Source organism: Equus caballus, chromosome 17 (assembly GCF_041296265.1).
Source record: "Equus caballus isolate H_3958 breed thoroughbred chromosome 17, TB-T2T, whole genome shotgun sequence".
Classification (NCBI taxonomy): Eukaryota; Metazoa; Chordata; class Mammalia; order Perissodactyla; family Equidae; genus Equus; species Equus caballus.
Window position 1 is genome coordinate 41,472,816 of NC_091700.1, and position 26,603 is coordinate 41,499,418.

Sequence of the window (26,603 nt, forward strand, 5' to 3'; positions counted from 1 at the left end):
GTCTTATTCTCAGTCAAATCCCCAGCAGGTTTCACAGGCCTGGCCCGTCACAAATGCTCAATAAATGTTTGTTAATTGCTTTCCTGACTAGTTGTGGAAACTTGATTAAGTTACATCCCCTCTTTGAGCCTCAGTGTCTTCATTTATCAATTCACAGATTTGAACTATGTCTAGTCAAAAATCTAACCATGTTTGTGGCTAGCATTTCCCAAAAGGAAATGGGCTGAGACGAGGCACGCCCAACACAGGGCAGAGCCAGAGGCCCTACCACAGCCTCCCCTTTATGTCCCTGGTCCCCGACACCAATCTCAAGGGGAAACCTGAAGTGGGAGCTGGAGAGCAGGTAGAGGATGCACGAGACGGCAAGACCCAACAGGAAGAGATTTGATTGAGAATTAGGTCCTAGTCCCAGTTCTGCTAGTCTCATCTGTGACCCAGAGAAATTCACTGTGGACCTCATATTTCCTAATCCATAAAATGACTGAGCACCAAGGAAAGTTCCCTCCAGATCTAAGATCTTTTTTTTTTTCCTCTTCAGAGCCAAAAGTTGCTCAGTCAGAGCTGTGCTGGCCATGAAAGAGACTTGAGCCCAGTATTATTGCTTGCATTCCCATGGTCTCCTGAGCTCCAAATCCGCACATTTTCTTAGGGGAATTGATGGGAGATTGAATCAACCAAAAGGAAAGAGATGCAGTTTCCTCCAACCTAAGCCATATTAGGCTACCAGGGAAAAAAAATGTAAGGGCTATCAGTAGGGAAGATTTGGAGCATCAACGCAATCCCTCCCCAAGCTGGACTAACTGCACTTTTCAGCTTTTGCATCTGTGTTGTCACTGGGGAGTTATCTGGCTGTGTCTGTGTTTTAACATCTGTCAGCTAAATCAGAGATTCAACTGCAAAACTTGTAGGGCTCAGAAGCACCATGTGGTTTTTGACACTCCCTAGATGACACAGGGTCAAGAAAGCAATAAATGAATTGCCACGAGACCCAATATAACATTTTCATCAGTAAGACGGCCCTTGTTGCAAAAAGCCTGTGCTCCAAAAAGAAATAACATGTACCCATTTTCTCCAGAACCATATTTGGAAATTTCAAAGGAGCAGACTATAACAACCAGAGGCATCTGGGATGAACAAACAGCTTTCTATTTAAAGAGTATAATGTCTCTAAACATAACAGAACCAACATGCCTCATCAGAATCTACTCCAGGTACGAGTAAGTAGCACCTTGAAGCAAGGTACATGTGCTTTTATATCTGCTACACAATATCACAGGTGTCCTGACCATGTGGGCACACAGCCACATAGAACTACTTCCTAGGGCCCTACTGCTTTAACCAAAGGCTACTCTTTCAGCTTCCTTTGCTTTGCAGATAGAGAAATTGAGCTAGGAGGTAGTGGAATGATAGGTCAATTCAAACAGCCCGATTTACATTAACATCAGGATTCGAAATCACAGAATTCTCAAGATTTCATATAAAAATTGAGTTACTGAATAACTCTCCCCCATGCAAAGCAGAAGTGCAGTAGCAACGTTTCAGAATACCAGGTGGCCCACCAGCAAATCCACATAGCAAGTCTTCCACTGGAGCAAGGGCAGCATTTCCTTTCTTAAAGGGGCCCACATTTTTAATACTCCCTACTAATTCCAAGCAAGATCTCTTAACTATAAATGTGATAGCTAAAGTCTTGTGGAAAGAATAGTCAATCAACTTCTAGACTACATTTCCACATGGCTTCTGTTTCAAAGGCTAATGTTCACGTAAATGAGGGTTTCTGGGTCCCTTTGCTTTTCACAAGTCTTGAACTCCACACCTAGCAGCCACATTCAGCAGAAGGCCTCACTGAAATACTTGCCCTGTGCTAACCAGAAGCATGAATGTTTTCCTGCTCTGCTCTGTCCTTGGACAGGAGTTGAAGCTCATTTCATATGTAACTGTTAATATACAATATTGATATGTAACTGTTAATGCATCCACTGTTGTAAGCTCTTTGCATGTATTGCCTCGTCTAATCCTCAAAACAACCTCACGAGGTAAGTACAATTTTGTGATTCCACTTCACAGATACAGAAACCAGAGGCACAGAGAGGTTAACTTATTCAAGGTTAGGTAACTCAACAAGCTAACAACTGATGGAGTCAGGATTTGAGTTCAAGCTTTTCTGCACTACCAAGTAAGCTCCATGAGAATGGAGACTATTTTATTCACTGCAGCATTTTCAGTCATCTGCGTGGTACTTGGGATATAGTATGTGCTCAATAAATATTTATTGAGTGAATACACTGTACATCTTCATCAAACCAAAAGAATGACCCAGCATCACAAGCATTGACATGAACCAAGAGTAAGTTGCTTAGAGGAGTATTCGGGGAGAGAATTCTTCATGTAACCCCTGGGCTTTCCATAAAGAATGCAAAAGCCCATTGTGTCCACCTGAGAAGAACTAGGAGAAATCCTTCTGACCTATTTCTCAAGTGACTCCCCAAACCTCCCTTCTCCCAGGCCACCTTGATTAGGTCACTGCTGAAGTTGAGTCAGTGTTTAGCACCACAGTCAGCTTATAATGCTTTAACCATTAAAGTTTACTCTATCATCTGCACTTTAAAGAAAGAAATTACCCCAAATCACAATAGCCAGAATCTCCTTTAGATCTGTCTACAGAATCATGTTAAGATGCAGACTTAGAGTTTGCCTCTAGTTTATCACAAAGTAACTCTTCCAGAACTGGACCAGGCACCTGAGGTCTCACTCCTCCACTCCCCACCCTTCATCAGAGGGCCACCTCGCTCCTGTCTTCTGCCATTCTTCCAGGCTCCTTCCTAAATTAAAATTTTGGATTACCCAGACTCTCATGCTTTTCAAAATAAAACCTAAATTACTACCTTATGTTTGGGTCAAGTCAACACTCCGTCTGGCATCTCTCATTTCTGCGTGAGATTTGAACAAACCCACCCAGCACAAGTGGAAAATTGGTCTTGCATCACATACTCTGTTAGGATCACCACATTTGGAATTCTAGGTTTATTCTCCCACAGAGTCAAATTTAGCCCAACCCTAGAGAACAGTTCTGTGCACTCTGACATTCAAAATAATATTTGCTAAAAAGCGTGGGGGGTTGCAGGCAACTTGAGCTGCAGCAAAAGTCATGTTATTACTGCCTCAACTCCTACATGGGTTCCATCTTAGTCATCAGGCACATGGTTAGGGCCTTGGCTTAGTTTCACAACCTACCTCTATTTTTCAACCCAACCTCAGAGGACACAGGTAGGTTTTGTTGTATAGTTGTTGTTTTGTTTTGTGAGAGCCAAAGAGTAAGCCATCATGGTTATAGTCTTTTCTTTTAAGGAAATCTCACCAAAGGTGAGACAAAACTTATATACAGGCAGGTATGCCTTGGCTAAATCAAAGTAATGATGGTTGCCTCCAAAGTAGCCAGGACTGAATAAGGAAGTAGCAATCTTTAAAATTCTTTGTGATTTAAAAGCAAATTTCATAGCTTAATTTAATTCCCAGTTGGATTTGTCCCTCCGGCTGCCAGTTTTAACCATTCACCAACCACACAGACAGATGGCACCGATAAGGATTATTTCTCTTTTATAGTAAAGACTGAGCCTCATTCAGGTTACCTCAAGGAAAAAATTAGATTTATTTTTAAAATAAATGGGCTAGCCTTGGCTCAGAAACTATCAGGATCCTAGGCAGTTACTCTCCCTTCTCTCTTTAGCCACTTCTCTCCCTCTCCACATGTTAGTTTCATTCTTCTTACTTTACCAACTAGCTTCCTTGTAACTTCAGCTTGCACCTGACCAAAATGGCTGCCTTGGCTCTAAATCTACCACATGGCCTTTTAGCTAGCTGGCCTAGGTTTCTGTTTCCCGTCTTCTGGTTCTGAAGGCCTCATCATATCTTTGTGGGCCAGTGTATGCAGGTCTTGGTAACTGGTCAGTCTAGGTTGGAGACATCCCTGAATGTGAAGTCAAGAACCCACCAAGTTCCAGACAGACAGATTTGCGACTGAGTAGTATAAAACATAATTATTAAGGGACTGTGGTGGGCAAGCAATGCCTGGTATCTCAAGTACAAATGTTTTTAAATTTTTGTTCTCATTAAAGGCAAACTTGCTAATAGCCACCATTTAAAATTAAGGTTCCATATATCTAATACTACTATACTTTTTAAACCTCCTTCATTCTTTATCTTATTGAGATGTAATTGACATATAATCCTCCCTCATTCTTTAAAGTAAAATTGGACAAATTGAACAAAAACTTTAAATGGTAAATGTGATCATAATCTGAAAAGCTCTGGGAATCTTTGATTCATGTGGAATAATGTACGAACTCTCGAATCTTTCAGATAGCAATTGTCAGTGAACATCATTATGTCCCCTCCAAATTAACCCAACATCACCAAAAACCGAAAACGTGGGATGCACACAGTTTTAAGTAAAATCAATAAACATTGGTTAATGTCTCTCACCACCTCTGTTTTTCACAAGCTGCACCTATTTCCTGTGGCTCGTGAATGCTCAGAAAATAATAAGACCATCCATCAGCAATTCTATCACAGCTTTTGCATGCCGATTCTCAACTCTGCCCCCTAATTTTCTTCCTGATATTAAGAATAATGTTTACAATGTGATAACAGCACATTCCCAGTGTGAACATGGCCAACAGTCATAAAAGCAAATACCTAGAGCTATCTCTGTTGAATGTGCTTTGCAGTACTGGTCCCCATGGGATAAAGTAGCCCAGTACTCCATGAGGGAATTGTAGTATAAGTATCCATTGACCTGTAGCTGAACTTACCACTTGCTGTTTTTCTCTTACAATCTAAATCTGGAAATGTGCTGTCTGGTCAGCAGCGCACTACCAAGTCATTCAGCAAAATGCTCCAGATGCCATAAAAGCGTGCCTATGTGTTAGAAAATGAACTTGTAAAATATAGTCTAAGGATTGTGTGAAGGCCATATTTCACACAGCCAAAATGCTTCTGCCGAGACACCTTTGTAATGCAGCCAGGCAGCAGCTGTGTGTATTGTAGACGCTGTGGGTGTGAGTCTGTCTGTGGAGTCACAGCTGACCCTGCCCCTGGCCTGCCTTGTCACTGAACACCCTCGCTGGGACAGCATCCTGAATCCGTCTCACTGGGCACTAACAACGGAGCCAGGCCCGCCTCAGAGAGCTCCTGTCAAATCAACGCTCTCTTTAGTCTGACTTCGTAAGACACATCACTACTCTCCAACCATCGGCAAACTGGAAAACAGACACAAATCATATGTGACAAATATTATATAATTTAATAAAGAGCAAGCCAACTTTCTGAAAAACACTGTAGTGGCTATTTTTTTTTAAGATTTTATTTTTCTTTTTTCTCCCCAAAGCCCCCTGGTACATAGTTGTGTATTTTTAGTTGTGGGTCCTTCTACTTGTGGCATGTGGGACACCACCTCAGCACAGCCTGACGAGCAGTGCCATGTCCGAGCCCAGGATCCAAACCGGTGAAACCCTGGACAGCTGCAGCGGAGCACGCGACCACTTAGCCACAGGGCTGGCCCCTGTAGTGGCTATTTTTAATGAATAGTTGTGCTTTAAAAAAACACTAGGCATTTCATGATTATGTCTGGCCTTTTTGTTTTTCAGATTGGAGCTTTGGTTTTAATTTATCCTTAGGTTCATTAGTTGGGTTGTCTTTTGCTTTTTAACAAATACTTCATGTTGATTTCTCTTTTAGTATTTACGTTATCTGTATCTATAAATTATGTTATTTATCGCTCCATAAACGTTTTTGTTGATTCCACCTCCTAATTGTCTCTCAACTCAGTTGACTTCTCTTCCCCACAATCACCCTGTCTAAGCCCCCATCACTTTCGCCTTCAGTATCCGCCTCCTAACGGGCCTCCCCACTCCGCTAAAGCTCCCTCCTAGACACTGAAATCAGAGAACTGTTTTTAATACATATCTGACCAAAACACCTCCAGGATTAAAAGCTCTCAGTGACTTCCTAATGGTCCTTTCTGACTTCTCCAGCTTAATTTCACACCAATCTTCCCCCTCTACTCCTATCCCAGCACCTGCCCCCACACCTCAGGACTACAGGAGTCCTCCTTCAGTTTCTCCCAAATCCTTACCCCTTCAGATACTTCCCAATGCCATTCCCTTTTGCCAGAAATGCCCTTCCCAACTCTTCGCCTGAAGTACTCATAGCGGTCCTTCCTCTCAGCTTAAACTGCATTCCTTCCAGAACCTTCTCCAATTGCCAATCCAGGTGAGATCCTACTAACTGCTTTCAAAGCACCCTGTTCTTCATCATGCTTATTATCACAATTGTACTTAACTATGTGGGCAATTAGCTGTCAAATGTGTGGTTCTGTACCTGTGTTCAACTTGGTCTCTCTCAGATGTTGACATCACAGACCTTCAGCAAACACCTGCCATGAGTAGAGTGCATCACCGATACATGACATGACAACTGTTCAGAAGGGTAACTGAAGTTGCTCGCATAGCAGGTTGAGGATGGGTCTGAGATCGGGGCTTTCCACCGACAGGAACACTCTTCCCTTGGTGCTTTCTGTTGTCCTGAAGTCCACAAATAATTAACCCGGGTCTGGCTGAGAGGCTAAGGTCTGGCTGAGAAGCCGACTGGTGAAACTTATAGCCCAAAATTCACCTGACCAAATCATATAGGAAATCATTTTTCTCAAGTTAGAAGGAGGCTCAAGATTTTATGTCTCTCTAGGAGTTAAGTCTAATAATCCAAAAGGCTCTTACTTACATTTTTCCTGTTACTTACTTTTTTTCTAATAAACTTTTTATTTTAGAACACTTTGAGATTATTGTGAGGATAGTACAGTGAATTCTTGTATACCCCACACCCAGTTTCCCCTATTATTAGTACGTTGTACACTAGTATAGTATATTTCTCACAATTAATGAGCCAATATTGATACATTATTATTAACTAAAGTCCACCTTTTACTCATCTTTCCTCAGATTTTCCCTAATGTCCCTTTTCTAACCAAGGATTCCATGCAGGATACTAATTACATTTAGTAGTCAGGTTTCCTGAAGCTCTTCTTGGTTGTGACAGTTTCTCATATTTTGCTTGTTTTTGATGACCTTGATAGTTTTGAGGATCGCTGAACATTTTGTAGACTCTCTTAACTGGCATTTTCCCAAATTGAGATATAATTCATACCATAAAATTCACCCTTTTAAAGAGTATAATTCAGCGGGTTTTAGCGCATTCAAACTGTGTTGCACAACTCTCACCACTATACAATTCCAGAAAATTTTCATCACCCTAAAAAGAAACCCAGTACCCATTGGCAGTCACTTCCCATTTCCCCCTCCCCTCAGCCCCTGCCAAACACTAATCTACTTTCTGTCTCTATAGATTTGCCTATTCCGGACATTTCATATAAATGGGATCAGATAATATGTGGCCTTTTTTGTGTGACTGCACTTAGCATAAATTATTCAAGGTTCACCCATGTTGTAGTATATATCAGTACTTAAATTCTTTTTAGAGCTGCATAAAATTTCATTGTATAGATATACAATATTTTATCTATTCATCAGTTGATGGACATTTGGGTTGTTTCCACTTTTTAGCTTGTGAATAATGCTGCTATGAACATTTATGTACAAGTTTTTGTGTAGACATGTGCTTTGAATTCTCTTAGGTATATACCTAGGAGTAGAATTGCTGGGCTGTAATTAGCAACTCTATGTTTAAACTTTTGAGGATTTCTGAAGCAGCTACAACATTTACATTCCCAACTTCTACACATTCTCACCAACATTGTTGTTGTCTGCCTTTTTTATTTTAACTATTCTATTGGGTGTTAGGTGGTATCACATTGTAGTTTTGATTTGCATTTTCCTCACGTCTAATGACATTAAACATCTTTTCATATGTTTATGGGCCATTTGTATACTTCTGTGGAGAAACGCCTATTCAAATGTTTTGCCCATTTTTTAATTGGGTTATTTGTCTTTTTATTGTTAAATTGTAACTGTTCTTCATATATTCTGGCTCTACCTTTATCAGATGCATGATTTTCAAATATTTTTTCCAATTGTATGAGTTTATTTTCACTTTCTTGATAGTGTCCTTTGAAGTTCAAAGGTTTTTATTTTGATGAAATCTAATGTATCTATATTTCCTCTGTTTGTTTGTGCTTTGGGTGCCACATCTAAGAAACCATTGCCTAATCCAAGGTCACAAAGATTTGCACCTATTTTTTCCCCAAGAGTTTTATATTTCTAGCTCTCACATTTGGGTGTTTTTTTTTCAATATATCGAATGAAGAGTAAAACTTGCAACAAGAAACAAAACTACATTTAATATAAACAACCAAAGTAATGTGAATAGAAAGATCTGTATTACAGGTTCTGTTGTACCTCTGAACAATCATGTGAATGAAGGGAGCACTTTACCTCTCTGAATCCCAATTTTCTCATCTATAACATGGGCTAATGAAATGTTGGTCTCTAAGGAAACTGTCAGCTCCAGTAAAATCATGGAAGCAGATGGAACAAAGCCTATTCTTTTAAGAAGAAAATAATGAATATGAAACTGGACATAAGAATCATGTTAATGGATACAATGGAGAAAAGACAGTCTCTTCAATAAATGGTGTTGGGAAAACTGGACAGCCACATGCAAAAGAATGAAGGTAGACCACTATCTCACGCTATACACAAAAATAAACTCAAAATGGATCAAAGACTTGAAGATAAGTCCTGAAACTATAAAACTCCTAGAAGATAATATCAGTAGTACATTCTTTGACATTGAACTAAAAAGGATCTTTTCAAATACCATGTCCTCTCAGACAAAGGAAACAAAAGAAAAAATAAACAAGTGGGAATTCATCAGACTAAAGAGCTTCTGCAAGGCAAAAGAAACTAGAATCAAAACAAAGAGACAACCCACCAATTGGGAGAAAATATTTGCAAATCATATATCTAACAAGGGGTTAATCTCCATAATATATAAGCAACTCACCCAACTGAACAATAAAAAAAACAAACAACCCAATCAAAAAATGGGCAGAGGACATGAACAGACATTTTTCCAAAGAAGATATACAGATGACCAATAAACACACGAAAAGATGTTCAACATCACTAATCATCAGGGAAACGCAAATCAAAACTACACTAAGATACCACCTTATGCCTGTTCAAATGGCTATAATCACTAAGACTAAAAATAACAAATGTTGGAGAGGGTGTGGAGAGAAGGGAACCCTCATACACTGCTGGTGGGAATGCAAACTGGTGCAGCCACTTGGGAAACAGTATGGAGATTCCTCAAAAAACTAAAAATAGAACTACCATATGACCCAGCTGTCTCACTACTGTGTATCTACCCAAACAATTTGAGATCAACAATCCAAAGTAACATAGGTACCCTTGAGTTCATTGCAGCACTATTCACTATAGCCAAGACACGGAAACAATCCAAGTGCCCACTGACTAAAGATTGGATAAAGAAGATGTGGTTTATATATACAATGGAATACTACTCAGTCAGAAAAAAAGACAAATTCATCCCATTTGCAATAACATGGAAGGACCTAGAGGGAATTACGCTAAGCAAAATAAGCCAGTCTGAGAAAAACAAACACCAGATGATTTCACTCATATGTGGAATATGAACATGGACAAAGAAATACATGTACAAAGAAAACAGTTCAGAGGTTATGAGGGGAAGGGGGTTGGGGGGTGAGCACAGGGGGTGAAGGGGAGCAGTTATGTGGTGACAGTCAAGAAATAATGTACAACTGAAATCTCTCATTGATGTAAACTATTATGAACTCAATAAAAAAAAGAAGTATAAAAGAAAAAAAAAAGAATCATGTTAACGGATATATCCATTAAATCATACCAGCAAGATTCCTTCAATTGATGCTCATACTTGCTGAGAACTAAAGGTGTAAAGTGTTTAGGAAATACCACAAAAAGAAGACAAAAATCCAAGTCATTCATTTGGGAGTATTTATCTGGACATTTGGGGTTTTGATACTTTTTTTCAGTTAATTTTTGTATATAGTACAAAGTAGGGATCCAACTTCATTTTTTTGCATGGCTTTTGTTTGTTTTTTGTTTTTTTCTGAGGAGATTCACTCTGAGATAACATCTGTTACCAATCTTCCTCTTTTTGCTTCAGAAAGATTTGCCCTGAGCTAACATCTGTGCCAACCTTCCTCTATTTTATATATGGGATGCTGCCATAGCAGGGCTTGATGATCCACATCTGGGATCCGAACCTGCGAACCTCAGGCCTCCGAAGCGAGCATGCAAACTTAACCACTATGCAACCAGACCAGCCCCAGGCCATTACTCTTTATAATATTCTTTCTGCTCCTTTCTCGCTCTTCTATTCTTCTGGGACTTCCGTTATGTGCATATTGGTCCTCTTGATAGTGTCCCACAAGTCTCTGAGGCTCTGTTCATTGCTCATCATTCTTTTTTCTTTCTTCTCCTCAAACTAGATAGTCTCAATCAATTTATCTTCAAGTTCTCTGATTATTCCTTATGCTTATTCAAATCTACTGCTGAGGCCCTCTAGTGAATTTTTTTATTTCATTTATTGTAATTTTTAACTCAATAATTTCTTCTTGGTTCTTTTTTTACAATTTCTATTTCTTTTGATAGTCTCTATTTGGTGAGATATCATTCTCATTTGTTCCTGTAGTTACTTGAACATATTTAAAATAGCTTATTTAAAGTATTTTTCTACAAAGTCCAACATCTGGGCTTCCTTGAGGACAGTTTCTGTTGACTGTCTTTTTTTCTGTGTATAGGCTATACTTTCTTGTGTCTTTTCATATATCACAATTTTCTGTTGAAAGCTGGATATTTTAAATAACATAATATGGCAACTGCAGAATACAGATTGTCCCCCTTTCACTAGGGTTTGTTGCTATTGGTGTTTGTTGGTGGTGGTGGTCATGCTTTAGTGACTTTTCTGAATTAATTGTGTAAAGTCTATATTCTTCGTTACATGTGGCCACCAAAACTTCTGCTTAGTTAGGTGTTCATCTAATAATTAGACGTTCCCTTAGATGCCTGAACTCAATAAGTTTCCCAGTCTTTGCTGAGGGACTCTGTGTGCATGTGTGGGCATGCTTTCAACAGTCAGCGAGGCAGTTTACAACTCCACCTTAGCCTCCACTTCCTGCTTGTGCAGAGCCTCAAGATTAACCAAAGTGGAGAGCTTAGAGTGAGAGGTGAGAGCTTAGACGTCTTTCCTGAGTATGTGCACGTCCTTGGGCATGCACACAATACATTCATGTGACCTTTTAGATTCCCGGGAACAGGACATAGCTTTTCAAAACCCCCTATGGATATCTTGCTCCCCAGAATTTCCCTTTGAAGCCTTTTTGGTTAGCCCATTGTTTGCCACAATTGTTATTCACTGCTTCAGGTAGCTGAGATGTCAACATTTGCTTCTCATTGTTGTTAACAAACATCTCTAATGAAAAGGCTATTCACATTAGGTGACCTCTGAGTTAGGCCAAATAAAGATAGTTCTGCAAGTGGGGTCTTCCAGTGAACCACCAGACAAGTCCAATCATGACAAGTCTCTGGGAATGGGGATTTGAGGGAACCTCAACCCAATTCTACCCTCTCCAGTGTCTACCAGGCTGCTGGTTTTCACTGTGGTTTACAGACTGTTGGTTTTCATGTCCACTGTGGAGCTAGGAAGGGTGGAGTGGGGGATTGAATGGGACAAGGTAAACACCACAAAGCTCTGTACTCTTATCAAAATTCAGCCATTTTTCTTGAATAAATGTTCCCTAGATGGCAGTAAGCCCTGAGATCCAGGAAGCTCAATGAACCACAAGTTAAATAAATAGACATGCAAACACCAAGGCACATCATAACCAAGTTGCTGAAAACCAATGATAAAGAGCAAATCTTTAAAGCAACCAGAGAAAAGAGACATTTCACAGATAGAAGAGCAATAATTAAAAATATCACTGACTTCTCACCAGAAATAATGCAAACCGAAAGAGAGTGGAGTATCATCTTTAAAGTGATAAAAGAAAAAGCTATAACCTAGAATTCTATATCCAGCAAAAATATCCTTCAAAAATATAGGTGAAATAAAGGCATGTTCAGACAAAATAAAGATGAGAGAATTCACTGCCAACAGACCTTCAGGTGGAAGATATGTATGTGAATAATATAAATGACCTCTTAATCATTTAATTCATTAAAAGACAATTAATTATTTAAAGACAAAATAATTACAATGTAATGTGAGATTCATAATATAAGTCTTCTGGTCTCAGGGTTCTCCTCTGTTCATGGATTCTTTTAATACAACATGGCATGATAAACTGATATACATCCCCAGGTAAGATCACAGCAGAGAAGAGGGACACCAGGCCTGCATTCATGCCTAAACAAACAAAAAACTGTAAGAAGCAGATATATTCTCTTATTACCCAAATACACTTTGTACTCCTCAAGCCTTTGTTCCCCTTTACCTCCTCCTCTCTTGTTGAGAATAACTTCCCCTATCCATCTCTGTCTATCCAAAATCTGACTTTCTTTCAGGGTCCCATTCAAATCCTTGCTCATTCATGAAGCTTCTCTTGACTCACCCAAGGACACCTAGCTAGTTAACAGCAGTGCTAGATTTAGAACTTGGTCCTCCTGACACTTATTTCAGTATTCTTTATACCGTAACAAGGGTTCTCAAGGTTTATCAGGCGGCAGATTGCATGAAAGTATTGGCATTTTTGCAAAACACTATGAAATGGTACTTTTAAATTTTTTCAAGTTATGTGCTATGCTTAATCAGGTACTCTCTTGCACTAGATTCTAGCACAGATCAGACATCAAAGCTTAAGGAAGTATTGGAATAAAAAACATAATGCTGGGAAAATTATTTTTCTAAAATCAAAAAACGGCACTCATTTTTTCAATATTTTAGTGGCAAAACAACCTTATTTTGCCTAAAGAATACCAGCGTTCTGTGGAACAATTGAAAGATTGTCATACCAGGTGCCATCCTGAGATTTTAGTTCATTCTCCATGAAAGTTTCTGAGCGACACTTTACTGAGGCTGAACTCCATTCCAATTCCCAAGGAGATGTGCAGAAAAAGAATTTCCCCAGTCTCATATTGCTCTAAAATAAAGTGGACTCTGTTATTGGGCAGAGTTTCATTTTAGAACAAAGATACCTGGATTTGTGGCCTAGAACATGGCTCATTCCGTTATTCTAGATGTAAACTCTCTTAGTTACTCAAATAGACTCTCTAGTCTCAGGATATTCTCTATAATATGTCTTTTAACACATACATTCATGTTAAACAGAGAAAATCCTGACATGGAAAAGAGAAGCCGTTTCCACAGACATCTTCTTCGTATGGCACTAATTAGGGATCCTGGTGCTGAAGGTTTGCCTTTGTTTGGAGCACATGTGGATCTCTAGGAGGAGGTGAAGTACTGCATTAACTTATGATGCTTGGTACCAAGACAGGTGACAAAATCTTTGCCAATAATTCCTGAAAGAAGTCCACCTTTCTCACCAGAGGCCTAACGAGTCACACTGCTGAGAGATGCAGTATGGCTTAAGCTACGCCAACTCCCAGGAAAAGGGACTCTGTGTTCTCCATAGAAGAGACAAGGACACAGGGGCCAGGCTGGTTTTCCAAGGTAAATTAAGCTCCTTCAGAAGAGCTACTGCCTCAGAGTCCCGGCAGTATCCAGAGGATGGAGCACAGCTGGCCTTAGTCACCACCACTAAGGGCAGAACAAGAGGAAATGAGTCTAAACCTCATCAAGAGAAATCCAGGTTAAACAAAAGGAAAAATCTGTGAAGACCGTTAGCGGGATACAATGCCCTTGTGTTTGCCAAGTATTTTTTAAACTATTCAACTCTCCTCAACAGTGGCTGTGACTAATTAAAAATCATGTCACCATATTCCGAAATTTAAACTGGCTATAGCCACAACCACCTTCAAGAATCTATTACTACGCCTCAGGAACTGCTATAATACAACCCAGAAACGGTTCCTGGGATATTTCTATACAATGTGAGAATTCAAATTTAGTTGAATTTAGTTTTCACTGTCTACTGAAATAAACTTTGTGAGGCAACCAAGCTACGTGAAGAGACAGAGAGAATTTTTTTTTAAATATGTTTATTCAGAATTGGAGAAAAGCCACATAATTTACTATACTATTTCAAGCCTAAACTTAGAAAGATATCTCACCATCATATAACATTATGTGGCAACCAGTTTTTGCAAAACAGTCAAACTCCCAATCAGTAATAAGGAATCTTGGAATTCAAAAGTGTGTATTGTTCTTTGGCTAAAAATAGTAGAAAAATCTCAATCCCTTAAATACAGAGTAATCTCTTATAATCTCTTTAATTTACTGCACTTCCTGTGACCAACAAAACCTTACTGAATACCTATTATGTGCCTATTATGTGTAAAGCTTTTTATAAGCATCAAACTGAAATTTTAAATATAAGAAAAAAAGCCTTCTTAAAGATGTTGTAAACATTTAGCATGTCCCGAAAATTATATTATACATTTTAGACACGAGAATGTAATTTAACTAGTTATATGTATTTCTCCTTCTCATACTCAGCAGGTATATTTTCTCAAACTTCTGAGACCTGTATAAAATTCAGTTTCAAATAATCTTTTTAAGAGCCCAAGTCTTTAAGAACACATTTTAGAATTGTGACACTAGTTCCCACAAATTCAGTGATGAGTACTTGCACAGGAACATGTACAATTACGTTCCCAGTCCCCCTCCCCCGACCCCATCTTTCACTCCCCCCCGCCTCTCACTCCCCGCAAGCCCCACCTTCCCGCCCCTGGGGATGTCTGATCTCCAGTCTGGGAAAGGAAAGTACCTCCTCCACATCCTCTCCCAGGGTCTCTCCCCAGGCCTGCGTCCATGGGGAGAAATGCTGACTCACAGCCTCGGCGGGTTAGCAGCTCTCACTTCCCCAGCCCTGCTAAGTGGGACGGCAAAGCCGAGCAACCCAGTGGGTGTGGAGAAATTGTCGTTACACTCTCCAGAGGGCTGTGGGAAGGAAACACCCCAAAGCCTAGAGCGTCTGGCCGACTGTAGGAGCTGCAAGCAAAGGCACCAAAATGTTTGGCTGCCACAGGGGAATGACAGAAAAGGAAGAGAAAGAAAAGAAAGGAAATTAAAGGTCAAGAGGACAGAGAAGGCAAAGGGAGAAAAAGAGAAAAAAAGAAATGCCTAAGGTGAAGTGGTCCGTGGCCTGCCCACCCCTCCTTGAGGGTCACTGTTCTTCCCCTGCCCCTCCTTCCCAGCTGGGGCCTCTGTGCAGGATGTGCCCCTGTCCCTGGGGGCAGCCAGCCAGCAGAGTGTCTCCTTGCTTTCAGCTGACTAACAAATAATCTTTGGCCAGACACTTGCAAACTTGTGTTTATTTGATTGCTCACCAGGTTCCCTTCCAAAAGCTTTTCACTTTTCATTCCACAAAGGAGAAAATTTAATGGAAGTGACTTGCCCAAGAACATAGTTCAAGCTATCTCTTGTCGACCAGACCCAGAGGTAAACTACTGCTCTGCCCAGGACAATACCCACTGATAATAATCTATGATTCTATGTACTTTAGAACCCTGAGGGCCACGTTTCATCATCTCAGAAATTTACAGTGTTACTAATAAAAGAAAAACTCCCTTTCATTCTCAAAAGCAGTTGTGTTATCCTAGAACTATTCTAACTGTAAATTCCAGAATAGGCAAAACTAATCTGTGACAGGAAGAAGTCAGAACAAATTGCACACTCAGTAACAATTGTCAAATACTTTTTTATCAACATTTTATTATAAAATTTTCAAACTTCCAGAAAAGTTGAAACAATTTTATAGTGAAAAACCATATGCCCACCATTTAGATATCATAAATAGCATTTTATTAACTTGCTTTTTCACATATAGATCTCCACGTACCTATCCTTCTACCCATTCATCAACACATCTTGATTTTTGGAAACACTTCAGAGTAAGTTGCAGACATCAAAACACTGCGTCCCTAGACACTTACGCATGCATTATCTTTAATTAGAGTTAAGCATTTTGTATGATTTTTTTTTCCCTTTTTGGTAAAATCTACACACACTGAAACACACAAATCTTAAATATATCATTGGAAAAGCTTTGATAAATGCATACAGTTGTGTAACCCAAACCACTAGTAAGTATTAAGATATAGAACATGACCATCATTCCAGCAAGTCCTCTTCATGCTCCTTCCTAGTCAATCCCATGCGTGTACCCCCAGCAATCTAGAGAAGATCAGAACTCACCAGGTAAAATGGGCTTTGAACAGTTCTGGGAGCAGTAGGTAGTCCTTGAGCTTTATTAAATGTAAGCCTCTTGATCAAAAGTATAGAGGTTTATGATGTCAGAATCTAAATGGGGCCGGTTGTTCAAGAACTATTGAGCTGAGAAAACCAAAATTTCCAGATGTAAAGTAGCTATCCAGAGCCTCCAAAGGTAATTTTCATATTGACTCATTAAAATTTTTATTATAAAAATAATGCATACTTATTGTAAAAAATTCAGAAAATGTGGAAAAATATTTTTAATAGAGGTAATTCATAACCCAATCTCCTAAGATAATCACCATCAATATTTTGCTGTATATCTTTCTATACTTTTTTCTAGGCTTGTGAAAACAATTTTTCCTATAAAAATGTTGCATTTATACATACGATTCTGTAACTTTAACAATAAATTATAAATGTATGTCAATATCAATAGATTCTACATCATTTTAATAACTACATAACATTCCAGTGAATTGACATAACATCATAATTTATTTAATTGGTCCCCTACTATTGGGTGTTTAAATGATTTCTGGGTTTTGGTTGTTATAAAGACACTGAAATGAACATTCTTATACATAAATCCCTATTTACTTGTTCAATCATCTCCTTAAGATAAATTCCCAGTACAAGACTTCAGTCAAAGAAATGTAAAAAGTTCTTTAAAACTTGCTGTGTTCCACTCACTCGAAGGAGTTTCTTAGTGGTAAGGAGCTTACCATAGGATTAAATTAGATAAATTTCCAAATGGTTCTTCCATGTTTTTTTCTGCAGCATACCTCCTTAAACTTACCAGTGTTTTCTAGGGGTCCTGGGTTTTGTTTGGCTTCTTTTGGTTTCTTGTGGGCACCAACCATCCTCTTCAAATCAGAAGTCTGGTGAGCAGGCCCACATTTACTCCAATAAGAGGTCCTCTTCTTGAGAGCAGTCCAGATGCTCAGACAACTGGAAACCACTGGGTAAACTGAAAACCCCTTCCTTCCACCACAGTCAGCTTAATGCCATAATTTCAGATGTACAATTATGTCTGAAAATGGGCCCATGAACACTGAGTCAAATGTATGAGAGAGAAATGGCTGCTCTGGGAGCACCAGGGATAGTGTTACACTCGTTCAATACAGTCTATACCTGCCCATATGATGGAGAAGCTAGTAAAGACATCCCCAAAATTTATCCTCAAATTTTATTTATTATTAAATGGTGGCGAGATATGCGGACACCTTGGAGGGAAAGATGGAAACATATGACATGCTGATATTGCCTCCAACAAAGTAACAGCAGCTGGCGATAACTGGTCCTTGTCCTAACCCCAGTACCTCAGAATGTGACTTTATTGGGAAATAGGGTCATTATAAATGTAATTAGTTAAGATAAAGTCATACTGGAGTAAGATGGGCCTCTAAACCAATGTGACTGGTCTCCATAGAAAAAGGGGAAATTTGGACACAGAAACAGACAGGCATAGAGGGAAGACAATGTGAGGACACACAGGGAGAAGACAACCACCAGAAGCTAAGAGAGAGAGATGGAACAAATTTCTCCCTCACAGCCTTCAGAAGGAGCCAGCCTTGCTGACATCTTGACCTCGGACTTCTGCTCTCCAGAACTGTGAGATGCTAAATTTCTGTTCTAAATCACCCAGTTTGCAGCATTTTGTTACGGCTGCCCTAGCAAACTAATAAACTTCTCTACCCACCTTTAACACCAGAAAGAAGTGAAATGCTAAAAGAATAAAGGGATTCACTTTCCAAAATCCTGCTCTTCTTTGGAAATAAAAAATGTTAAACCACAGAAATTAAGTCATAGCATCAGATAGTTGATTAGGCTCCAAAAGAGAAAAATCCCATCATTAGGGAATGAAATAACTGCCCTAATATGCAGAGGCATCAGCTGGAAAAGAGCTGAGGTTTGACCCAGGCATGTCCAAGGACAATCTCTCCACCTGCACTGTCTTTGGCAGACTTTCACCTCTTCTGAATTCTGACCCCATTTCCCTTTTCCTTCTCCTTGGCCCTCAGAAACACAAGGCTCACAAGCTGCCTCCGGCCGTAGCCCCCACTACAGCACCCCACCCAAACCAACCCTCCTCCGGAGAACCACATTCCCAACACATCTTCCTTCCTCCGCCTTGTTCCACAAACAAAACACCTAGGCCTTCCGAATCAGAGCTCTGCTAGATTTTCAGAAGAAAGCAATCTGAATTATCTAAAGTAATTTATACAAACGTGTATATAAGATATACAAATGCCTGAGGAGTTTGTAAAGCAAAGAATCTCTATTTGGCAAAATATGTGGGGCAAATAACTTCAGTAAGGTGCATTTTGGGTGTCACTTGATGACTGGGCAACTTTCCTTACTCTTCCCCCATCCGCCTTTCTCATAGACTTCTGGTCAGGGGTCTAGGAAGTCATTAGCCAGTCCCCCAAATACTGTCCTCCATTCTATTCATCCTTTTGTCCTTTGTTAAAATGCATATGTCCCTGGGAAATTTACAGCTCAGGGTGGTTGGCCTCTCCTGAGAGTCACTGAGGGGAGGCAGAATGTTAATACCCCAGGTTGGAAGGTGGGGAGAGATGCAGAGAAGAGCGCCACAAAAGACAGCCTATCTAAAAGACCTCGACATCATACTTATGCTGTCCCATGATTCTGTCTAACACAGAAGCAAAACCTTCAGTAAGAGCTTTGTCTCTCAGGTGCTCTTAGATGTCATGGTAAAAGCAGCTTAACTGAGCATTTTCCATGCCTCAGCCACTACCCTCAGCACTTTTTAGGTATTAACTCATATCATCTTTACAACAACCCTAATAAGTGGGTGCCATTATCCCCCTTTTACAAATGGAAGAACAGAGCTACCAAAGGGCTAAGTAATTTGCCTAATACAGAGTGAAACTTGTATCCAAACCCAGGCAGACCGACCCCACAGGCTCCTGCTCTAATCATCACAAGGCAGGGAAACCTCACATGTGATGTGCGCTATTATTATTTCAGCAAAAACATATAGTAATCGGTTGAAGCATCTGCTGACCCATTTGAGATACAGCAAATGTTTCCACATAGCTGCACAAAGCAGGCATCAGGAGCTCTGACAGGCCAGCCTGCCTGTCATGGAGTCAAGAGGCCTCCTCCCCATCCACCTCCGGAGTGTTCCACGGTGGCAGTCCAAACAGCTTGTCTGAACTGTCACACTAAGGGAATTTATTTCCAAACAGAACAAAAGAAAAAAAATCCCAAATGTCTGCTGTCCTTCCAGGATTTAAAAGGCCTGATGTAAGAAAGTAAAAATAACAAAATTAAATGTGAAATTCTAGTGAGTATAATGCCTCCAATAGTTTGTTTTACCATAAATTCCTAATCTGCCTGTGCCTTGTCACTTCAGTAAGAGAAACGTGAAGCGTATCAGCGTCTGACTATAAAGCAAGCTGTGGCTGAACCTAAGGAAGGCTCTATCAGACAGGCTGTGATTTCAGGATGTAAATCTGAGCTGGTGATGGTTTTCAGTTTTATTGCTCAACAAAGAGGGCAGCTCTAAGAATTTCACACACACACGCACACACGTGCACACACACACTTGTCTTACAGAGCGATCCTAGTGATGAAAAACAAAACACAGTACTGTGAAGTGAATGCCTCTGCCAGGACAGGGCCCATTCAGCCTTTCAGGGAGAGCCTGAAAGCTGCCCTTAGTGCTCCTCAAAGTCTTGCTCATCCAAGCCCATCCAGGCCCCAAGGGAGAAGGGACTGCTGAGTTTCCCACTTCTCCAGCCCAGCAAGCCTCCTGCATGCAACAAGGCCCAGGGTCCACCCCCTCCCCGCAGGAAGGGTACTCCATTAGCTGCCAACAAGCCTGATGAGCTGAAGTGTGCAAGACACAAAAGGGGATGAGGGAGCAGAATCTTTCCCCCCAGAGGATGGAAGCAGCACTTCCCAAGGGAAGGTGCAGGTCACCAGGACAGGAAGCTTGAAAGATGGGGCTGGAGAAGGAAGAGAAAAGGAGTAAGAGGCAGGGGTAAGAGATGCCTGCTCTCGCTAAGAGTAGTGCCCAAAGAAAATATCTCTGAGAAATGAGGTAATGAGTGAGTTGGATCAACCTACAACCTTTGATCCCTTCTTCTATACTGAGCAGGTCAATCAACTACCCAAATCCATAACGGTCCTGAGTAGGTATCACCTGAGGAAGAGCAGCAAGGAAGGAGGTCCTAGAGAAAGGAGCAATGACCAACCATGTCATCATTCAGGGTCCTCCATCCTCGCAAAGACTGGCTGAAGAATGGGCCACTCTGTGGATTAGAGCTGGAGACCTGGGTATCACCAGCTGCAGGGGGCGGGGGTTCGGAGGACCTGAAGCCCTGCAGCAGCCAAGACACCCCACCCCCACCCCCAGGAATAAGAGACAGCAAGACTGCACTTCCTGGTGTTCCCCATCTACAACAGATTGACAATAAACCATCTGGAAAGAGAGGAAAGGTGGAGCTTCTGCTACACAGGCGTTACATTGCTGACGTTTACGTTTGTTCTGTTTGCTCCTTTGTAGTGAAGAGCTCTGAAGTCCTCAAAACAAAAACAGTATTTGCTGATTCAGAGAGACAGAAAGTAGAACAGTGATTGCCAAGGGCTGGGAGAAGGGGGAAATGGGGAGATAGTGCTTAATGGGTATAGTTTCATTTTGCAAGATGAAAAGGGTTCTGTGGATGGATGATGGTGATGTTAGCACAACAATGTGGATGTACTTAATGCCACTGAACTGTACACTTAAAAATGGTTAAGATGGTAAACTTTATCTTATGTGTATTTTACCATAATTTTTTTTAAAATGCTAATGTTTTTGCTGGTCTTCAGGGTCAACAGAGAAAAGGGAAGCGTAACCAGGTGGATGTGTCCCACTCCACAGCTAATTCTTAAGAGATCAGAAATCTAAGGGAAAGAAAGAGTGTTAGCAATTGCTAAAAGGAAAGAAAGGTAGGAGAAGGAGAAAGAGGAGGATAAGGGGGAAGAGAAGGATAAGGAGGGTATAGGGAGGAAGAAGAAAAATCAAGAGGCAGGATGAGCATCTGATCTGGCCCCAGGGTTTGGCAGTAGAAAAGCCTTTGAGTGACGTGGAAGTAGCACATTCCTGCAGGCCCACCCCATGAAAAGGCCATCCCCCTCACTCTTCTTTGTCTTTTCCAAACCATTGCTGTTCTATCTTTCCTCTAGAACCTCTTCCTTTGAAGCATGTGCTATCCTGTAACACCATCCTTTTCCATCCTCTCCCCCAGCATGTCTGAAGGCCTTGGCATCTGCTCAGTCTTTATCCATCCTGGACTCCTGCCAGCATCTGGGTAACTTCAGTGTTCATGTTGATGACTCAGCCAATCTGATTTCCTTGGTACTCACCAAGTGCCAGGTACCATATCGTAACTTTGCATCATTATCTGTAACCCTCACAACAAACCTAAAGTTAAGCTATAACACCCAAATTCAGAGATAGCAGGAGCTGGGATTCTAAACCATGCTGGTCAGACTCCCAAATTCATGCTCTCCTCTCTTTAAAACAATACCTCGGAATGCATCTAAAATGTAAACCTGGAAATCCTGCTCTCTGACCATACACTCTTACCTTGCTACCTCTCCCACTAAACCTCTACCTCCACCTCATCAAATGTCCAACTCGTCAATCCCTGCCTTTACTCCAAGTTTATCAACCCTTCCTGATGCTTCTTCCTTCCATACCTGTGCACAGAGGAAATGCCAGGAAAATTCCTCATGAGACTGTTTCTTTGGCTCAATGCCCATGTAATGAAGCCCCTCCCTTTGATCACCAGACTACTGATTAAATTAGTAAAATCTTCTAGGTCTAGAATTATAAGAAATGTTATGATGGTGATGTAAGTGCTGGATTGAACTTTTAATAAGTGTGTTAGATTGGTTGGAACTAGGTGGAGAGAAAACAGCTGATGGCAGGTGGCAACAGATAAGAACCATGGCTACTCCCAGATGTAGCCATGTACTCCTCATAAAAATGAGGCCCCTGTGCTTCCTCTTGGGGCTCTTGATCTAGCAGGAGCACACTCTCCGACCATGACGTCACTGCTGGCATCCACTGAAAGACATTCTGTCTCTCTCCATCCTGAAGACAGTGACTCAGCACTCTAGGGGTCCCACAAGTAGCTGAAAAAAATTCTCATTCCCTTTACCTTCCATCATCATAAACCCACTACCACTGAATGAGGAGGACAGTAAAATGTGCCCTTCAATAGGGACCTCCCTTCCGTCTTCTCCAGGATCAAGGTTTGCAGGGGGGAATTGGAGAGTAAATAAAGTGGACTTTTGTACTTAAATGCGGAAGCACACGTATGCCTGTGCATTCTTTGTCATTAGGCATGACAAAAATCTAAATGAATATGAGATAGATCTGTGACAAGTTCTGAGCCCTTGGTCATCAATAATACAGACAATGATACCTGCTCAATCACTTCAACAACATTCTCATCAATGTCTCCGTTCTCTTGCCCTGTCATCTTGTCCTTGTCCCCTCTTTCTGATAAACCCCAGGAACTCTCTGATTTCCCCAATTCTGAGAGGTCTAGTACTACTGAAGAGAATCACAAAACCATGTTGATTACCTAAATTACAAATTTAAGATCTCCAACCTCTGCTCTGCCCTAACTATTCCTCCATTGTGTTTCCTTACAGCAGCACTTCCAAAGCTGCTCCATGTTCTTCAAGTCCCCTGCCCCAATCCTAACCCCTTTATCTTCATAAGACAACACTGCTTCCTAACTTCCAAAAAAAAAAAAAAAAAAACAGTCGTCCACAACTTCCATCCCTTCTACCTTTCAGGTTTTATTTCCACTCATCTTCCCCATTTCCTTCTTGTCCAGAAAGAAAAGTATCCTACTCCTTTCCAGGGCCACTCACTCCATCTGCATTTTGATCCCATCCTTGGCTTCCTCTTCTAAAATATTTCATCAGTTCTTGAGTCTTCTCCTTCCAAACAATCACTCAATAAAGCGAGCCTTCCCTCAATTCCACCTAGTCCTCAAACCACCACCCTGTGGCTGCTCTTCATTCACTACCATGCCCATTTGTGGCACTCATGCCTTCTTTCATTTAGCTTGTCATAATGTAGCTCCCAGTCCTACTCCTATATCAGAGGTTCCCTGGAAAAAGTAATAAAATTCTTATTTGTCAAACTCAGCCATCAGTTCACATCCAACTCTCTTTTCTGAAATTATAGCATGGCTGTGAGTTGGTCCAATATGGGGTTAAAAGGAGAAATTCTGGAGTCAGTGGCCTGGGTGCAGCCAGGTTTCCACCAATGACAAACTGTTTGACCTTAAATTGAATTACACCACCTATCTGCACTTCAGTTTCCTCATCCTTAAAACGGAGAATATCCTAATAATAACTCCTAGCATTTAAGGCTTATTAGCTATCTTAGTGAATGAAGAAGTGGACTCTGAGATAGTGAAAAGCTGGATTGAGAGTCTGGGGAAGAGGGATTTAAGCCCAGCTATAGAATCTTTGTAATAGCAAGATCTCTGGATCTCATTTATTAAATCGACTGGGTGATCATGAAAGTCCTTTCTGGCCCCAACACTTCTATGAGACATTAAACAGTTTGGCAACAACCTGAGAAAAATGTACAAATGAGTGCTAAATGAGCAATCCTTGGAATAGGCTTCCAGGAAAGGGAAGAGTAATGTGAGCAGGAAATTTGAAGGAGGATGAACAGGTAAAACTTCTGTGGACCCTAAAATACAGGGAGGATTTTGATAGATGTGAAAGAGGGGGAAAGATTTCCAAGTTGATGAGCAAAACAACAAAGGCATGGAATGATTTAAGGCCCACCAGGAAGACCTCCCTGACAAAAATATCTTCCCCATCACTTGTCAATAACTTCTGAAGGTCAGTGAATGGTGTTGAAGTTACCATTAAACCACAAATAAGTTGTTATTTATAACTGATAAAAATTAACGTGACCTATAATCTGCAGCCATTTAAAGTAATTTGCAGAAGAATGGTTAATGAAGGATGTACACTAAGGTATTATTGGTGGTTGTCTCTAGGCAGTGGTTGTAACTGACTTTTATTGTGTTTATCCATATTTTCTTAAACGAATAGGAATTGTTACTTATAACTCGAAAGACTAAAGGCATATTTAAGGTTTTAAATGCAGTTAAGGAGGTGGACCTCTTAAGCCGTTAACAATTATTAGTGGGAGGAATTGGTTGACAGATGGCTGGGACACAGTTGAAGACATAGAGATGCCAGGGGCACTAAGAGGGCTATTGCAAGAGGAGATAGAAAAGCGTTGGCCATATTCTGTGCCTAGTTCCTAAATTTGCCCCTGCAACAGTATATTTTAACCTCTTAAAGGCCATTTTGTTCTTTTTTACCTCCACTTTTATTTCTAGTACCCAAAAGGATTCAAGGATTTTATTAATTGCAAAAGATCTCTTTTTAAGTCCTGCTATATAAAGGGTAATGCAACTACTCATTCTTTTTCAGTGGCACATGTCTGTCAGTTATTCTTCACCTCAGTCCTGACTGTCAGATTTCTGGAGCCTTGGAGTAGCTCTGAGGAGTGAAAGGCTGGGCAAGATGACTCATGTGGATAAGCATAAAGGGGATAATTTCTTATACTTTAAGAAGTATTTTTAATTCATTGCCGCCTATAAATCAGGTTTTCTGCAGCCTTTCCGCCATTATGGCCCCAGAGAAAGGGAAAAAGCAACTCCTCTCTCAGAAAGGAGGACAGGATTTAGAAATATTTCCTACCAACCATAAGGGGAAATTTTAAAAACTCTCCAGTGAATGGTGACCTCAAATAAGAGATATAAGCAGGGAGACAATTATGGCATACTTTGTTTGCATTGGGCCCAAGTCTCAAAGGGAGAGGTTATTAAGTAAAAGCTGAGGGAAAAGACAAAAGTAGAGGGGTATCTATCCCCACTTCCTACTGGAACTCAGAAAGAAACTGCATATGATTTCTACACCAATATGGAGGAGTCTCATGAAAGGAAAAATGGTATGGTTAGAAGAAAGAAGGTCTGAGGTGGCATCCCAAAGTCTTCCTCAGCTTCCATGTACTGTGGAAGGGATCCAGAAATTCCCATGTGCCCCTTGGAAGGATTCCTGGTGAACTTCTGAGGCGGTTGCCATGGCAGCAGTGAAGAGAGCCTGTGGCCAAGGACCACAGAGGAAACCTCTCAGTCTGGGAATAAGTGAGAATCCTAGCAGGCCTCAAGAGCAAGTGTGGCACCAGCAAGAGATGAGGTGGCTCAGTCATCTAGGGAAGACCAGCCACCAGGGCCCAACCAGAATGAGAGAGACCCAAGTTCACAGGAAGCGGATACCAGCAGACTGTTGGCAACCTGCAGACAAGTGACACTGGTGTGGAGAACGGAGGGCAGCACAAGGGCCTGAGTGTGTCTAGTTAAGCCCTCCGCTCTGTCCAGACATTGAGATCTGTTGAGAATAGTGGTGCTCTAGTTTGGCAACAGACTCCTCAGAGAGGAAAAGCCCTGGTTGGTAGCATTTGGGGATTTCCATGGTGTGAACACTCTCAGTGAACTTGGAGTTGGGAAGAGATGGAATACACAGCAGTGCACCATTATATAGTATTTCTGCTTACAGATACAATAGACATAAATAACTTTGATTGTACAGATAATAGTAAAATATAGTAAAATAATTAGGAAGTGATGAGTTTTGAGTCTTTTTAATATTTATTTAATTATAAGTTTATAATTTAATTGTTAATAAAGATTACATTTAAAAACTGACTTGCAAAATTCCCAAAAATTTAACACCCAATTCTGATACGCCAGTGCAAGCCATCCAGAGCATACCACTGCTTAAGAACCCCTACCCATTTTCTCCAAACATCATCTTGGAGAGGTACAGGGGGCATGGAAGGAAAATTGAACAACTGTGTCACTTACCCATAATAAATTAAATTATCATTAATTGATAAATGTAAGCGTTACTACCACTTCCACCATCCTCATTTCCAACTTTAAGGCTCAAGAAGATGAAATTAGTTCTAAAAAATTTAAAGAAACTATATTTTATTTGCGCATCTGAATTATAGAATGTGTCGATTAGAAATTCTGTGCCAAGTCATTGAATCCTCCAGTGACAGTGGCTTATGTGGATGAGGATTTATTGTTTTCACATAACCAGCAGTCAGGCTTGTATTTCTTGGTCACAAAATGGCTGCCCCAGCTCCAGCCAATACACTTGCATTCAAGCCAAGATGAAGA

The 26,603-nt window shown here is 40.7% G+C and overlaps 1 long non-coding RNA gene across 2 annotated transcripts in view; it reads right to left on the minus strand.

Annotated features, from left to right (window-relative positions):
- Nucleotides 1-15,268, minus strand: part of LOC111768581 (uncharacterized) — a 186,888-nt gene extending 171,620 nt beyond the window's left edge. For both annotated transcript variants that reach the window (XR_011427727.1, XR_011427726.1), the window contains exon 1: nucleotides 14,903-15,268. This is a non-coding gene — a long non-coding RNA (uncharacterized lncRNA). The remainder of the gene's footprint in view (nucleotides 1-14,902) is intronic.
- Nucleotides 15,269-26,603: the final 11,335 nt, after the last annotated feature.